General features: G+C 50.6%; 1 non-coding gene across 1 annotated transcript; it reads left to right on the forward strand.

Moving 5' to 3' along the window:
- DL89DRAFT_t181 lies at positions 1-74 on the forward strand. Its single transcript has one exon. It is a non-coding gene; the product is annotated as a tRNA-Val (tRNA).
- The last annotated feature ends 5,320 nt before the right edge of the window (positions 75-5,394 follow it).

Here is a 5,394-nt window from a genome sequence, read left to right on the forward strand (position 1 = left end):
GATTTCTTGGTGTAGTTGGTTATCACGTCTGCCTAACACGCAGACGGTCGCCGGTTCGAACCCGGCAGAAATCATTTTTTGCTAGTCTGGTTTTGGTTTTGATAACCTATGTACCTTTTTGACAACCCTTCCGCGTGCTGGCCAGCAGGCCAAAAGCTTGCAGCATTGTGCATAGTAGACAATTCATATATGCTGAGAGGGGCATTTGCTTTGCAAAGCGAGTAGCTCTCGTCCTTTTTCCTGCATTCAGTATACCTAACTACAGGGCGACTGAAATACTGCCAGTCGGAGTGACATCCATTGCATCCCTCTTGCCACCACTACTGCTCCTCTTTCCTTTAGTTTCTTTTCTTTTCCTAATTGCCAGCAAAAAAACTCATGGTATCCATTATTTCTTTTCCTCCAAAGGTCTTGGAAAAATATTCGCGTATCTTGTCGATGGACAAAAGGAGGCTGGAAACCTGCTACCGCAGAACGTACAGAATGTGCGCAACTACGTGTGGGTCAGCCGCATGTTTAAAGAACAAGTCACCAAATGCTGTTCCGCACAATGTTTGTGAGTACGCAAATGTGCGACAACGAGGTCGGCTACATGAGGTCTGCCACTGGAGTAAAGTCTAATGTCCGGTACATCATCCGACAGGATTGCAGATCAATCCCAACTGAAATGATTCTCGAGGTCGGCCATGGCGTGGGTATCAGCGGGATCATAAACAAGCTGGAAGTGCTCGGACTGTTCCGCCACACTTGGCCTTTTGTTCGGTCTTTGCGTATATCAGGGCAGAGCGACAATGTCAAGAGATGGGTAGAGTTCGATTATGATGAGCTGGCCTGTCTTGACAAAAGGCTTGCCAAGGCATTCCCGAATATCACCCGTGTAGCTCATTCTATTCATGACCCGTCGACTAGTGAGCGTCCGTTTATGTCTAATTTCATTAACCAGAAGGCTGGCCAGTTAAGTGAGCTCCAGATTGTTTTCCCTTACAATGGAGGCATCGACATAGGTAAGTTGAGTATTAATTGGACACCCTTTTCGTTTTTGGAGTCTGGGCTGCTGCCACCACAGCTTGTCTCGCAGTTCAATCTGTCGATAGTTGAGTTACTAGAGGTGCGTTTGGACAATATTGCAGCACGGCGTACTCTATTTAGTGGAGGTAGCGGCAAGGGGCTCGAACTATCGCGACTCAAAACGCTGGGTCTGCACATCAACTCAACCTTAGCAAAGCTAGGTGTCCCTGTGGACCAGCGTGCAACCGGTCTGAAGTTCTCAGAGCTAATGAACCTAAGGTTGCTCGGAAAGGGCCGGGTTATGCGAAACTGTACATCACTCGTTTCTCTGGAGAGCATCAAGCAACTGTCACTGGGTGAGGAGGTGGATGCTTCCAGCAATGGCATCACCATGTTCACAGGGTTAGATACCTTGCGGCTGTGTGTCAACATGACCGATGTGCTACACGAGAAGGCATGCTACAAACGTTGGGTCCAGAATTTGCTATCATCCAAGATTTATGCTAAGTGTCTGGTGATCGACGGCGAGGATCTAAACGGGTCCAAGGCTACCGAGCTGAACCATATGGTTTATACGTTGCAGCACTGCATTACGACGCGCGTAACACCACTGGTAGTGCCATCCATTGTGCAGCTCTGTGGCCTGCAAGAGTTGGATGTGCGCGCTATCTTGCAGTCTGGTAACCTCGTCAAATTGCTAAAGAAGCTGCCCAACCTCTGTCGCTTGCATGCGCGCGTGTATTCAAACATCACTTCTGGGATTCTGGGACCAGAGTATTCACACGAACGCAAAGGTCCAGCCTACAGCTATATTAGCAAGACGGTCGAGTTTGTGGAGACTACATTTTGCGAGGGCACAGCTGAGGACAAGGGGCAGGCATATCATGCTGCGTGGTTGATTGCCAGGTTGCCGGGTCTTAAACGCTGGTGGTACGTACCACACAAGAGAAAGCTCACCAGGAAGATACTGAAGGATATTGTCGCTGAGCGTCGTTTCTTTTATGACGTGAAACACATCAAACCGCTGCTCAAGAAGATGTAAAGACCTGCTTGCTCTTCGTATGCCACCATTTAGTGTCCAAGTAATTTTCAAGTATGTTTTATTTTCTCCAATCCATCATACTAGCAGTTTGCTTTTGTAAATAGTTCCAAACAACGTGGTAGTAGGTAGACACTAGTCCGTAGACTTGTTTCATTAGTGGAATCGTCAAACGACAGAGCTATTACTGTTTGGAGTTTAGCACTGCCTCCACGTTATTTTCTGCAGTGCGGTACATCTGTTAGACAATCTCTCCTAAAACCAACACTTGAGACACACAGCGCATAGTTACTACTTTCCCATTCCAAATTTGATCCCTGCTATCCATATGACAAGTCGCATATATACAAGTTTGCAGCTCCATTTTTAGTTCTGGTGAGAACAAATCGAGACCAACTTTTCCATACCATTCCACCAATCCTTCTTGCTCGCGGTTTTCTCATATAATGCTATTGACTGTGCACACCAGTCTCTTTATCGTATACGCTAGTATCTCTTTTCTTGATGCAGTACCATTCCCGCAGTATATGCCGCAAGGAATGGGTAACCATGCTCCTTGCGGCATGGGTGGTTACCCACAAATGAAAAGAGGGTTTCCAATGAATAGCGGACAGATGAGTGGCCCAGCGGGTATTCAGCACAACGGGCAGATGTACTCGCCAGGTGGCGAGGAGAGTAACCACCACCACATTCACCACAACATGATGCGTGGGCAGCGGTGGCATGCACGCCCCAATGCCGAGGATTGGCCCATGGCGGGTAACCCATATGACTACACTCGCTACGGACGACACGGTAGTAATCTAATACCAAATAGAGGCGGCAGCACGGTGGGCGGACCGATGGTAGGACTGATGTGTCACAACCGTATCCATATGGGTGCAGGGATGGGTGGTGGGATTGTAGGCAAGGGACTCGACAATGGCTTCAGCAGCAGTGGAAATAACAGTGGTAACAATAGTGACGACGACAGCGACAATTATGCTGGCTCTGCCACCAAGGATAACAGCAGCAAAGAGAGGCAGTCAGGATTGCTTGAAAAGTTATCGGCAATGACGGATACAAACACTAGTCTGGATTTGGCGTCGTTCAGTGGCAGAATGCTCACCATTGATGCTCTGGCAGGAACATTATCAACGATGAGCAACTCCACTGCAGCTCCAGCTTCAACGCGCAGCTCTGTGGGAAAGTCTGTTGCAGTAGACACAGCGTCATCTAAAGTATTGACTACCAAACTCGCATTAAAGCCAGCAGCAACATCATCGTCGCCGCGCGGAAAAGTATTGTCAGCCAAGCCATGCTCCCCTTCAGCCAAATTACTGCCGGCCAAACCTGGTCAGACGGTACACCTCCCATGTCATGGACCAACACCGACAGGCAAGGTCATGTCAGCAAAGCTCATTAGTACAGATGTTTCTGCCGGCAGCTCTTCTGCTGGCAAGGTGCTTTCGACAAAGACATCCTCGAAGCGAGTGTCAATGGATATTGCTTCCAATGAGCTTCCAACCACAACCACGCACTTCCTTGCCACGCCAAGACGGCTGTGGTCGGCTAGGGGTCTCTCCGCAAAAAAGACAGATAGAGGTCTGGGCACTGAACAGTCAGCAGACGCTCCGGCCCATTCGCCAGCTGCACGCAAGATCCGAGGCATGTACTGAATACACAAAAACCACACATGCAGATTGTTTACACGTTACATGTTTGTTCGCAATAGAAAGTCACGATTCCAGCTCAAAACAGACTCTTCATGCGTTTCGATGGCGGCGGCGGAGTGGCATCGAGATCCTCATCTTCGCCGGACATGTCTGTGTCTGAGTCAAGCTCAATGGGACCATCCTTGTTCGCCGACGTTGGTTTATACGACAGCCTTGTCTGCACCTTCCCAGGAGGTGCCAGACGCGAGGCCTCATCTTCTTCGTCTTCGTTCTCCTGGTCAGTAACCCCGGGCGGCGCTGCTGGTCTGGGCATCTGCAAAAGCCTGTATGAACGGGTGTTGTTGGCCGGGCTGTTCATCACCGGAGTAAGCTGCACTGATACATCGCTGAGCGGCTGGCTGGCTGGCCCGACTGGCAAATTCTGTTCGATCTGCGATCTGCCGGTGACAGCAGTAGCTGCGCGGCGCATGGTGCTTGCTGACGGAGTGGGTGTGTTGAGTAAAGAGTCTGAGCGATCGAGCGCCGGGTTGTTGTTTGCCCAGAGTCCAGCATTGCTGCTGTGTGCTGACGATACAAATGGCGACGGCGATGGCACAATGCTGACATCGACATCATAAATGGTCTCCTCGTGTCTCCGTAAACCGGTTGTACGGACGCTGCTGCGCGATGGAGATGGCTGACTGATATCGTCCACTTCATGTGCTGGCTGCTTTCCTGCTCGATTGAGTTGAGGTGTGCGGTTATATCTCACAGAACTCGCGCTGCTTGGCGTAGACACTGCGTCAATGTAGTTTGAGATGGTGGCAATGGCGAATTCGGCAGTCAAGTCGTCTGGTGCCATGCTGTACATGCCAGTATCATCGCTTCGCCGTGTCGAGTTGACACTGAGAAGGAGCGGGTCGCCAGCTTTATCAAAATACGCAGATACAGGCATTGCCATCGCTTCTGCATACTGTAGCACTGCCTTGAATTCACGCAGCCCAAATGTCAGCTCGGTCGGATGGTGTCCAGCCACGCTGTACATGTCAAACTCTGCTGGCTCCACTGTCAGCTCCGTCTGTAGAGCCCTTGTGGTCTCTGCTACAGCTGCGTCGATCTGCGACCTACCGATACCAGCGAACTGCCCTTCGGCCCAGCTCCGTACCTTGACTTCGCTTGTGGACATCCAAATTGACACTTCTTCAAGCCCACGCGCAAAATGTGCGATCCAGTCAGCGGCTACCTTGGCACCCACGCGCCACCGGTTCTTGCACTCGTCCTTGCGGTACACAGAGTGCAACGTATCGCACACTTCATAGAACAGCCGGTGTGTTTTGCAAATTCCTTGTTTATACGTCATTTGCACCACCAGCCGACACTCTCCATTGATGTTCGACATCATATTAGAGCTGTCGCGGTCAAGACGTCCAGCATGCATAGGCTCGGCAGCCTGCTCGATCCGCAGCACGCATTTCTCGACTGCATGGGCGGGCTGTGGGCCGCGCGACTTGAATATGCCGACAAGCGGCTTCGACAGAACCTTGCATCGGAATGCCTGTGACGGCGAGCCATCAGGGGGCAACAGAACGTTATATGCGTCAAAAAACTGCTGGGTGAATTTGAACGACGCATAGGCAGACCGCGATGCATTTATGCCAATGAGCTCCAACTCATCGCTTCGCGCCGCAAACGAAATGTCGGTACCTATACGTG

This window comes from Linderina pennispora (assembly GCF_002104995.1).
Source record: "Linderina pennispora strain ATCC 12442 chromosome Unknown DL89scaffold_49, whole genome shotgun sequence".
In the NCBI taxonomy this organism is placed as follows: Eukaryota; Fungi; Kickxellomycota; class Kickxellomycetes; order Kickxellales; family Kickxellaceae; genus Linderina; species Linderina pennispora.